The 11,952-nt window shown below is 60.5% G+C and overlaps 2 non-coding genes across 2 annotated transcripts; both read right to left on the reverse strand.

Annotated features, from left to right (window-relative positions):
- Positions 1–628: 628 nt before the first annotated feature.
- On the reverse strand, positions 629–781 carry LOC149324685 (5.8S ribosomal RNA). Its single transcript, XR_016286799.1, has one exon. It is a non-coding gene; the product is annotated as a 5.8S ribosomal RNA (ribosomal RNA).
- Positions 782–2,332: 1,551 nt separating this feature from the next.
- On the reverse strand, positions 2,333–4,147 carry LOC149324686 (small subunit ribosomal RNA). Its single transcript, XR_016286751.1, has one exon. It is a non-coding gene; the product is annotated as a small subunit ribosomal RNA (ribosomal RNA).
- Between the last annotated feature and the right edge of the window lie 7,805 nt (positions 4,148–11,952).

An 11,952-nucleotide genomic window follows, 5' to 3' on the forward strand; every position in this document is an offset into this window, starting at 1 on the left:
AGCACTTAGACCGACGGCGGACTGCGCTCGCAACGAGATCGCGTCCGTTCGACCCGTACTCGACTTCGCGCCCACTCGAGGAGGCGGTCCCTTTCCGCAGGGTCCGGGGGACCCCTTCGTTGCCGCGCACACGGCGCGCCTCTGCGCTTTGCCGAACTGTGCTGCGCACACCGCGCTCGCGCCCGTCACCTCCCTGCACCCCGCGCGAGGTATCCCTTTTTCTCGCGCGGGCGTGCCCGGAACAGGGCGTTCCCGTCTCTGCGCTTCTCGCAGCAGTTCGGCTACTTCTCCGCGGGCCAGCAGGCAGCGCTTCGCCGCCCGTCCAAACAGCCTCGTCTCCCGTCGGACCGCTCTTTCCCTGCAGGTAATCCCTTCCTGCGGCGGTCGCTTTCTGAGGCGTGACGCTCTACGGCTAGCAGCCGCCGGCCCGCGTTACGTCAGCGCAGGGCGACCCGACTCTGCCGCTTTGCGCGCGGCTGAAGGGTTCGACCCGCTCTCCTCCTCATTCGCAAAGTCTTTCGAGGGATCTTCGGCGTTCCGTACAGAGCCGTCCTCTTTGCCGACACGGTCAAAACGAGTCGCCGGCCGCGCCATCCCCGGGCGCCGGCGCCTCTCTTGATATATGATCCGACCCTCAGACAGACGAACCCAAGGGAAGACCCAAGGGCGCAATGTGCGTTCGAAGAATCAGTGCTCAGTGTGTCCTGCAATTCACACCAAGTCTCGCAGCTGGCTGCGTTCTTCATCGACCCGAGAACCGAGTGATCCACCGCTTAGAGTCGTGCGTTTGGTTTGTTCAAATCCGTACAGTACAACCAGGGTTTTAGGCACCGGGCTTTTCCCCTGGTCTCCAGTCGCAGTTTCGACCGACGTCTTTCGCGCCTCGCAGCCGTCCGTTCGGCATGCTGCGCGTGCCTCAAAGCCAAAGCGAGCAAAGTCTCTCGAAGCTTTCGTGCGATAATGGCTTGCGCGTCACTAATAGGATGACGAAGCATTTGGCAACCACTAAGGCAGAAGTGCTGAGCCGACGCGTGGCGCTCCAATTCCGGTCTTCATCAGAGGTGGGTCTCCTTGTGCCTTCTTGGGCACGCCCGCTCCTCTCGCACGGGCCTGACCGCAGAACACCTCGAAGCACCGGCGTTTGCTAGAAATACATATTCTTGGAGCTCTGTGCCACCGTCCTCACGCACCTTTCTGCGATCTGCAGCGACGCTACCCCCCGGACTCCAGCAGCGGTTTTTTTGTTGCTGTTCACACTCAACTGCTGTTCACATCTTTCAAGGCGAGTCATCACCGCCTACCGCTGCTGCACCCTTTTGTAGGGGAGGGGGTTGCCCCAAGCCCCCCGGCCCGGTCGCTCCCCGGGTGCGCCATCGTGCTGCTCCCTACTCGACCATTTCGCCACATCATTGCTTCGCAAGGAGACAGGCACCGCCTAGCCGTGGCTACGCAGCGCGTACTTGGAACAAGCCGCAAAGCGGACGTTCATCAGTCTACTCCCGCAATAGGAGCCCACCGGCCACAGTGCCATGGACGGCGTTTCGGTAGCGCACCGACAGACTACTCGAAGGCTGGGAAGGACGAAGCAGCAAGAGAACCCGGCTGCCGCGAATGCGTTCAAAGTGCGGGATTATAATCCCTCGTCCTTTTCGGTCCCGGTGCCTCCTTTCGCGCCGTCGGCGCGGCGTCAGACTCCGCGCCCGCAGTGCGAGACCTTTCGCGCGCGGCCGTTCCCTGGGCCGCGCGCGTCCCGCCGCGTGCGCGTCGCGCAGAAGCGCAGTTTCCCAGCCAGCGAGCCGCGGTTCCTCTCGTACTTCGCAGCAGCCGCCGCCGTTCCCTTGGCAGCGGGCAGGCCTTTCCCTCGGCCCGCCTACCGACTGGTGGTCGCAACACGACAAAGCCAGCGAGCCGCGGTTCCTCTCGTACTTCGCAGCAGCCGCCGCCGTTCCCTTGGCAGCGGGCAGGCCTTTCCCTCGGCCCGCCTACCGACTCGTGGTCGCAACACGACAAAGCCAGCGAGCAGCGTTTCCTTTCGTACTTCGCAGCAGCCGCCGCCGTTCCCTTGGCAGCGGGCAGGCCTTTCCCTCGGCCTGCCTACCGGCTCTGTTTGCGCCTCTTCGACGGTTGTCGACAACCGAAAGCCCACCATGAGTGGTGCGTTACGCCGTTCAAACCTGCGGATACAGCCCGTCCGACGTTCCCTTGGTGACGGAGCTCCGCTGGGCGCAACAGTTTGTGCAGAGAAGCGGCTTCAGAATCTCGCAACTCCGCGGTTGAGGCCTTCCCCCGCTTATAAGTGGGGGCGGCGCCGGGTGTGACAAGCACAATCCGGTAATGATCCTTCCGCAGGTTCACCTACGGAAACCTTGTTACGACTTTTACTTCCTCTAAATGATCAAGTTTGGTCATCTTTCCAACAGACCGGCGCAACCGAAAGGCCGCGCCGGACATCGGTCCGAAGACCTCACTAAATCATTCAATCGGTAGTAGCGACGGGCGGTGTGTACAAAGGGCAGGGACGTAATCAACGCGAGCTTATGACTCGCGCTTACTGGGAATTCCTCGTTCAAGGGGAACAATTGCAAGCCCCTATCCCAATCACGAAAGAAGTTCCACGGGTTACCCAGTCTTTTCAGACAGGGATAAAGACACGCTGCTTCCTTCAGTGTAGCGCGCGTGCGGCCCCGGACATCTAAGGGCATCACAGACCTGTTATTGCTCTGTTTCGTGCGGCTAGGAGCCGCTTGTCCCTCTAAGAAGGTTGTAAGGTGCTGGGAACCCCGCACCTATTTAATAGGCTAGAGTCTCGTTCGTTATCGGAATTAACCAGACAAATCGCTCCACCAACTAAGAACGGCCATGCACCACCATCCACCGAATCAAGAAAGAGCTCTCAATCTGTCAATCCTCCCAGTGTCCGGGCCGGGTAAGTTTTCCCGTGTTGAGTCAAATTAAGCCGCAGGCTCCACTCCTGGTGGTGCTCTTCCGTCAATTCCTTTAAGTTTCAGCTTTGCAACCATACTTCCCCCGGAACCCAAATACTTTGGTTTCCCGGAAGCTGCCCGCCGAGTCATTTGAGTAACTCAGGCGGATCGCTGGTTGGCATCGTTTATGGTCAGAACTAGGGCGGTATCTGATCGCCTTCGAACCTCTGACTTTCGTTCTTGATCAAAGAAAACATTCTTGGCAAATGCTTTCGCAGTAGTTCGTCTTGCGACGGTCCAAGAATTTCACCTCTAGCGCCGCAATACGAATGCCCCCGTCTGTCCCTCTTAATCATTACCCCGTATTCCAAAAACCAACAGAACAGAAACGGGGTCTTGTTCTATTATTCCATGCAAGTTTATTCAGGCGACTCGCCTGCGTTGAGCACTCTAATTTTTTCAAAGTAAAAGCGCAGGCCACCTCGAGACGCACCAATGAAGGGCACCAAGAGAGGACCGGCATGATGTTCAGTCCGAGCCGTCGCATCGGGTAGATGCACTACTCGTCTGGAACTGAGATCCAACTACGAGCTTTTTAACCGCAGCAGCTTTAGTATACGCTATTGGAGCTGGAATTACCGCGGCTGCTGGCACCAGACTTGCCCTCCAATTGATCCTCGTTAAAGGATTTAGAGTGTACTCATTTCAATTACGGGGCCTCAAAAGAGTCCCGTATTGTTATTTTTCGTCACTACCTCCCCGTGCCGGGAGTGGGTAATTTGCGCGCCTGCTGCCTTCCTTGGATGTGGTAGCCGTTTCTCAGGCTCCCTCTCCGGAATCGAACCCTGATTCTCCGTTACCCGTAACAACCATGGTAGGCAAGTAACCTACCATCGAAAGTTGATAAGGCAGACACTTGAAAGAAACGTCGCCGGCTCATGGCCATGCGATCAGCACAAAGTTATCCAGAGTCACCACAGAGTACGGGCAGAGCCCGATGGGTCTTGGTCTAATAAAAGCGCCCGTCAGCCAAAGGCCTTCAGGCTCAATGCATGTATTAGCTCTAGAATTGCCACAGTTGTCCAAGTAGAAAGAAACGATCTAAGGAACCATAACTGATTTAATGAGCCATTCGCGGTTTCGCCTTATTTCGGCATGTACTTAGACATGCATGGCTTAATCTTTGAGACAAGCATATGATTACTGGCAGGATCAACCAGGTATGATGCATAGGCATTCCCTTTTCGCCCCAGAAGGGTGCCTCGTCGCCGCCGATAGGGCCGCCATAAACCCCCAGCGCGCGACGCATCTTTTTCGCGGCAGCTTGCACTGCCCGTGCATCGTTCGAGCTCGCTGCGGCATCCGACCCGTAGGTACGGCAATCGCCACGCGGCAAGAGAGCACGTGTGCCTTTAGGCAAAGCATTTGTAACGCGCCCACCAGTGCGCACATCGGCCTCTAGGGCCGCAGCATTAGGCAACTGGACGGCGCTTGCTGCGTAGCCGAGACGGCCAAGCCGCCAGACGACGGGACACGCCCGCGTCTTCGGCGCGCTCGCACGGAATCGAGTCCGGGTAGCACGGAACACACCTCGTAAAACGTGGAAACAGCGTCGTCCGACAACCAGCCCCTATCGCAGACGCGGATGAGGCTGCAGACGAATGCCGTGGGGTCCGAGGGACGGGGACACGCTGGGCACGAGGCCGCATATCAGACCCGGTCACGGCGCGCACACGCGGGCGCGCGCCGCCGACTGCTCCACTGGGACCCCCATATAATAGCAGCGATAAGTACCCAGACCTCCGTGGGTGAGTAAATCGCCGTACTCGTGCCACTTTCGCCGCAAGGGCCGCACAAATCGTGCGCGCTTTGCCGCGGCATCACAACGCCGCGCTTCCGCGGCGCCCCGCACGAGCCGTACTCGTGGACATAGCCGTCGGGCGAACCGCCGTACTCGAGGCGCGTTCGCCGCAAGAGCCGCTCAAATCGTGCGCGCTTTCCTGCGGCATCGCACGAAAGCGCTGCCCCGGCGCGCCGAACGAGCCGTACTCGTGGACATTGTCATCGGGCGAACCGCCGTACTCGAGGCGCGTTGGCGGCAAGAGCCCCACAAATCGTGCGCGCTTTGCTGCGGCATCGCACAAAAGCGCATCCCCGGCGCCACGCACGAGCCGTACTCGTGGACATAGCCGTCGGGCGAACCGCCGTACTCGAGGCGCGTTCGCCGCAAGAGCCGCTCAAAACGTGCGCGCTTTCCTGCGGCATCGCACGAAAGCGCTGCCCCGGCGCCCCGCACGAGCCGTACTCGTGGACATAGCCGTCGGGCGAACCGCCGTACTCGAGGCGCGTTCGCCGCAAGAGCCGCTCAAAACGTGCGCGCTTTCCTGCGGCATCGCACGAAAGCGCTGCCCCGGCGCCCCGCACGAGCCGTACTCGTGGACATGGTCATCGGGCGAACCGCCGTACTCGAGGCGCGTTTGCCGCAAGAGCCGCTCAAATCGTGCGCGCTTTCCTGCGGCATCGCACGAAAGCGCTGCCCCGGCGCCCCGCACGAGCCGTACTCGTGGACATAGCCGTCGGGCGAACCGCCGTACTCGAGGCGCGTTCGCCGCAAGAGCCGCTCAAAACGTGCGCGCTTTCCTGCGGCATCGCACGAAAGCGCTGCCCCGGCGCCCCGCACGAGCCGTACTCGTGGACATAGCCGTCGGGCGAACCGCCGTACTCGAGGCGCGTTCGCCGCAAGAGCCGCTCAAAACGTGCGCGCTTTCCTGCGGCATCGCACGAAAGCGCTGCCCCGGCGCCCCGCACGAGCCGTACTCGTGGACATGGTCATCGGGCGAACCGCCGTACTCGAGGCGCGTTCGCCGCAAGAGCCGCTCAAATCGTGCGCGCTTTCCTGCGGCATCGCACGAAAGCGCTGCCCCGGCGCCCCGCACGAGCCGTACTCGTGGACATAGCCGTCGGGCGAACCGCCGTACTCGAGGCGCGTTCGCCGCAAGAGCCGCTCAAAACGTGCGCGCTTTCCTGCGGCATCGCACAAAAGCGCTTCCCCGGCGCCCCGCACGAGCCGTACTCGTGGACATTGTCATCGGGCCAACCGCCGTACTCGAGGCGCGTTGGCGGCAAGAGCCCCTCAAATCGAGCGCGCTTTGCTGCGGCATCGCAAAAAAGCACTTCCGCGGCGCCCCGCACGAGCCGTACTCGTGGACATTGTCATCGGGCGAACCGCCGTACTCGAGGAGCGTTCGCCGCAAAAGCCACTCAAATCGTGCGCGCTTTGCTGCGGCATCGCACAACCGCGCTTCCGCGGCGCCCCGCACGAGCCGTACTCGTGGACATAGCCGTCGGGCGAGCCGCCGTACTCGAGGCGCGTTCGCCGCAAAACTCGCATAAATAATGCACAAACTCATGAAAATCACATCTGCCGAGGCCGCCTAAAGCCCGAATTCACCTCCCGGGCGTCGAGAGGTCCGTTTCGGACTTTGCTGACAAAGCGGACGCTTTACTGTTTCGCGTCTGCCTAGGCGGTATGCCCCCTTATATATGCAGCGATAAGTACCCAGACCCCCGCGGGTCATAAGCGCGTCTACCGTAGCGGGCTTCAAACGAACGTAACTCTGCCTTCCGTTGCGCGAAAGGGACGGGAAAGGTCTCAAAATATTCGCCTTTCTCAGCCCCACACGCGGAACTAAAAATTGAGCGGCTGCGCCCACGGGAACGGCCGTGAACATTCGAAAAGGCGGCCCCTTGCGAACCTGGTCAATCACCCGCTGCTCCGGCTACAGTGGAAGCAGCGGGTCGAGGACGACAGCACAAGATGGGCGGCAGCGCGGCCGACACGTGGCGTAAATTTCGTCTCGTTCCGCCAGGTGAAAGTGCCTTTAAAAATTCGAAAACCGTTTACCGCGTCCGCCGGGGAGGCAACCGCGTCTGCCTAGGCGGGACCGCGTCTGCCTAGGCGAGCTTCAAACGAGCGTAACTCTCACTTGTGTTGCGCGAAAGGGACGAGAAAGGTCTCAAAATGTTCGCCTTTCTCAGCCCCACACGCGGAACTAATGATGGAGCGGATTCGCCCACGGGAACGGCCGCGAAGATTAGAAAAGGCGGCCCCTTGCGAGCCTGGTCAATCACCTGCTGCTCCGGCTACAGTGCAAGCAGCGAGTCCGCGATAACTGCACAAGATGCGCGCCGGCGCGGCCGAACCGTGACGTAAATTTCGTCGCGCTCCGCCAGTTCAAAGTGCCTTTAAAAATTCGAAGACAATTTACCGCGTCTGCCTAGGCGGGACCGCGTCTGCCTAGGCGAGCTTCAAACGAGCGTAACTCTCACTTGCGTTGCGCGAAACGGACGGGAAAGGTCTCAAAATGTTCGCCTTTCTCAGCCCAACGCGCGCAACTAAAAATTGAGCGGCTGCGCTCAAGGGAACGGCCGCGAGAATTCGAAAAGGCGGCCCCTTGCGATACTGGTCAATCGCCCGCTGCTCCGGCTGCAGTGGACGCAGCGGGTCGGCGATGACTGCACAAGATGCGCGCCGGCGCGGCCAAACCGTGGCGTAAATTTGGTCGCGCTCCGCCAGTTCAAAGTGCCTTTAAAAACTCGAAGACCATTTACCGCGTCCGCCGGGGAGGCATCCGCGTCTGCCTAGGCGGGACCGCGTCTGCCTAGGCGAGCTTCAAACGAGCGTAACTCTCACTTGCGTTGGGCGAAAGGGACGGGAAAGGTCTCCAAATGTTCGCCTCTCTCAGCCCAACGCGCGGAACTAAAAATTGAGCGGCTGCGCCCACGGGAACCGCCGCGAAGATTAGAAAAGGCGGCCCCTTGCGAGCCTGGTCAATCGCCCGCTGCTCCGGCTACAGTGCAAGCAGCGAGTCCGCGATGACAGCACAAGATGCGCGCCGGCGCGGCCGAACCGTGGCGTAAATTTGGTCGCGCTCCGCCAGTTCAAAGTGCCTTTAAAAACTCGAAGACCGTTTACCGCGTCCGCCGGGGAGGCAACCGCGTCTGCCTAGGCGGGACCGCGTCTGCCTAGGCCAGCTTCAAACGAGCGTAACTCTCAATTGCGTTGCGCGAAAGGGACGGGAAAGGTCTCCAAATGTTCGCCTCTCTCAGCCCAACGCGCGGAACTAAAAATTGAGCGGCTGCGCCCACGGGAACCGCCGCGAAGATTAGAAAAGGCGGCCCCTTGCGAGCCTGGTCAATCGCCCGCTGCTCCGGCTGCAGTGGAAGCAGCGAGTCGGCGATGACTGCACAAGATGCGCGCCGGCGCGGCCGAACCGTGGCGTAAATTTCGTCGCGCTCCGCCAGTTCAAAGTGCCTTTAAAAATTCGAAGACCGTTTACCGCGTCCGCCGGGGAGGCAACCGCGTCTGCCTAGGCGGGACCGCGTCTGCCTAGGCGAGCTTCAAACGAGCGTAACTCTCACTTGCGTTGCGCGAAAGGGACGAGAAAGGTCTCAAAATGTTCGCCTTTCTCAGCCCAACGCGCGGAACTAAAAATGGAGCGGATTCGCCCACGGGAACGGCCGCGAAGATTAGAAAAGGCGGCCCCTTGCGAGCCTGGTCAATCACCCGCTGCTCCGGCTACACTGCAAGCAGCGAGTCCGCGATGACAGCACAAGATGCGCGCCGGCGCGGCCGAACCGTGGCGTAAATTTGGTCGCGCTCCGCCAGTTCAAAGTGCCTTTAAAAACTCGAAGACCATTTACCGCGTCCGCCGGGGAGGCAACCGCGTCTGCCTAGGCGGGACCGCGTCTGCCTAGGCGAGCTTCAAACGAGCGTAACTCTCACTTGCTTTGCGCGAAAGGGACGGGAAAGGTCTCAAAATGTTCGCCTTTCTCAGCCGAACGCGCGGAACGAAAAATGGAGCGGATTCGCCCACGGGAACGGCCGCGAAGATTAGAAAAGGCGGCCCCTTGCGATACTGGTCAATCGCCCGCTGCTCCGGCTACAGTGCAAGCAGCGAGTCCGCGATGACAGCACAAGATGCGCGCCGGCGCGGCCGAACCGTGGCGTAAATTTGGTCGCGCTCCGCCAGTTCAAAGTGCCTTTAAAAACTCGAAGACCATTTACCGCGTCCGCCGGGGAGGCAACCGCGTCTGCCTAGGCGGGACCGCGTCTGCCTAGGCGAGCTTCAAACGAGCGTAACTCTCACTTGCGTTGGGCGAAAGGGACGGGAAAGGTCTCAAAATGTTCGCCTTTCTCAGCCCCACACGCGGATCTAAAAATGGAGCGGATTCGCCCACGGGAACGGCCGCGAAGATTAGAAAAGGCGGCCCCTTGCGAGACTGCTCAATCGCCCGCTGCTCCGGCTACAGTGCAAGCAGCGGGTCGGCGATGACTGCACAAGATGCGCGCCGGCGCGGCCGATCCGTGGCGTAAATTTGGTCGCGCTCCGCCAGTTCAAAGTGCCTTTAAAAAGTCGAAGACCGTTTACCGCGTCCGCCGGGGAGGCAACCGCGTCTGCCTAGGCGGGACCGCGTCTGCCTAGGCGAGCTTCAAACGAGCGTAACTCTCACTTGCGTTGCGCGAAAGGGACGGGAAAGGTCTCAAAATGTTCGCCTCTCTCAGCCGAACGCGCGGAACTAAAAATTGAGCGGCTGCGCCCACGGGAACCGCCGCGAAGATTAGAAAAGGCGGCCCCTTGCGAGCCTGGTCAATCGCCCGCTGCTCCGGCTGCAGTGGAAGCAGCGAGTCGGCGATGACTGCACAAGATGCGCGCCGGCGCGGCCGAACCGTGGCGTAAATTTCGTCGCGCTCCGCCAGTTCAAAGTGCCTTTAAAAATTCGAAGACCGTTTACCGCGTCCGCCGGGGAGGCAACCGCGTCTGCCTAGGCGAGCTTCAAACGAGCGTAACTCTCACTTGCGTTGCGCAAAAGGGACGAGAAAGGTCTCAAAATGTTCGCCTTTCTCAGCCCAACGCGCGGAACTAAAAATGGAGCGGATTCGCCCACGGGAACGGCCGCGAAGATTAGAAAAGGCGGCCCCTTGCGAGCCTGGTCAATCACCTGCTGCTCCGGCTACAGTGCAAGCAGCGAGTCCGCGATAACTGCACAAGATGCGCGCCGGCGCGGCCGAACCGTGGCGTAAATTTCGTCGCGCTCCGCCAGTTCAAAGTGCCTTTAAAAAGTCGAAGACCATTTACCGCGTCCGCCGGGGAGGCAACCGCGTCTGCCTAGGCGGGACCGCGTCTGCCTAGGCGAGCTTCAAACGAGCGTAACTCTCACTTGCGTTGCGCGAAAGGGACGGGAAAGGTCTCAAAATGTTCGCCTTTCTCAGCCCCACACGCGGATCTAAAAATGGAGCGGATTCGCCCACGGGAACGGCCGCGAAGATTAGAAAAGGCGGCCCCTTGCGAGCCTGGTCAATCACCTGCTCCTCCGGCTACAGTGCAAGCAGCGAGTCCGCGATAACTGCACAAGATGCGCGCCGGCGCGGCCGAACCGTGGCGTAAATTTCGTCGCGCTCCGCCAGTTCAAAGTGCGTTTAAAAATTCGAAGACCATTTACCGCGTCTGCCTAGGCAGGACCGCGTCTGCCTAGGCGAGCTTCAAACGAGCGTAACTCTCACTTGCGTTGCGCGAAAGGGACGGGAAAGGTCTCACAATGTTCGCCTTTCTCAGCCCCACACGCGGATATAAAAATGGAGCGGATTCGCCCACGGGAACCGCCGCGAAGACTAGAAAAGGCGGCCCCTTGCGAGCCTGGTCAATCACCTGCTGCTCCGGCTACAGTGCAAGCAGCGAGTCCGCGATAACTGCACAAGATGCGCGCCGGCGCGGCCGAACCGTGGCGTAAATTTGGTCGCGCTCCGCCCGTTCAAAGTGCCTTTAAAAACTCGAAGACCGTTTACCGCGTCCGCCGGAGAGGCAACCGCGTCTGCCTAGGCGGGTCCGCGTCTGCCTAGGCGAGCTTCAAACGAGCGTAACTCTCACTTGCGTTGCGCGAAAGGGACGGGAAAGGTCTCAAAATGTTCGCCTCTCTCAGCCCAACGCGCGGAACTAAAAATTGAGCGGCTGCGCCCACGGGAACCGCCGCGAAGATTAGAAAAGGCGGCCCCTTGCGAGCCTGGTCAATCGCCCGCTGCTCCGGCTGCAGTGGAAGCAGCGAGTCGGCGATGACTGCACAAGATGCGTCGCGGTGCGGCCGACACGTGGCTTAAATTTCGTCGCGTTCCGCCAGTTAAAAGTGCCCTTAAAAGTTCGAAGACCGTTCACCGCGTCCGCCGGGGAGGCAACCGCGTCTGCCTAGGCGGGACCGCGTCTGCCTAGGCGAGCTTCAAACGAGCGCAACTCTGCCTTGCGTTGCGCAAAAGGGACGGGAGAGGTCTCAAAATGTTCGCCCTTCCCAGCCGAACGCGCGCAGCTAAAAATTGAGCGGCTGCGCTCAGGGCGACGGCCGCGAGAATTCGAAAAGGCGGCCCCTTGCGAGACTGGTCATTCGCCCGCTGCTCCGGCTGCAGTGGAAGCAGCGGGTCGGGGATGACTGCACAAGATGCGCCGCGGTGCGGCCGACACGTGGCGTAAATTTCGTCGCGTTCGGCCTGTTAAAAGTGCCCTTAAAAGTTCGAAGACCGTTCACCGCGTCCGCCGGGGAGCAACCGCGTCTGCCTAGGCGAGACCGCGTCTGCCTAGGCGAGCTTCAAACGAGCGTTACTCTGCCTTGCGTTGCGCGAAAGGGACGGGAGAGGTCTCAAAATGTTCGCCCTTCTCAGCCCAACGCGCGCAACTAAAAACTGAGCGGCTGCGCTCAAGGCGACGGCCGCGAGAATTCGAAAAGGCGGCCCCTTGCGAGACTGGTCAATCGCCCGCTGCTCCGGCTACATTGGAAGCAGCGGGTCGGGGATGACTGCACAAGATGCGCGCCGGCGCGGCCGACGCGTGGCGTAAATTTCGTCGCGTTCCGCCAGGTAAAAGTGCCTCTAAAAACTCGAAGACCATTTACCGCGTTCGCCGGGGAGGGAACCGCGTCTGCCTAGGCGGGACCGCGTCTGCCTAGGCGAGACTGTTGAATCGCCCCTATCTCGAGCGAGAAT

This window comes from Amblyomma mixtum, unplaced genomic scaffold (genome assembly GCF_055824585.1).
Source record: "Amblyomma mixtum isolate Tamu unplaced genomic scaffold, ASM5582458v1 scaffold_21, whole genome shotgun sequence".
Taxonomy (NCBI): Eukaryota; Metazoa; Arthropoda; class Arachnida; order Ixodida; family Ixodidae; genus Amblyomma; species Amblyomma mixtum.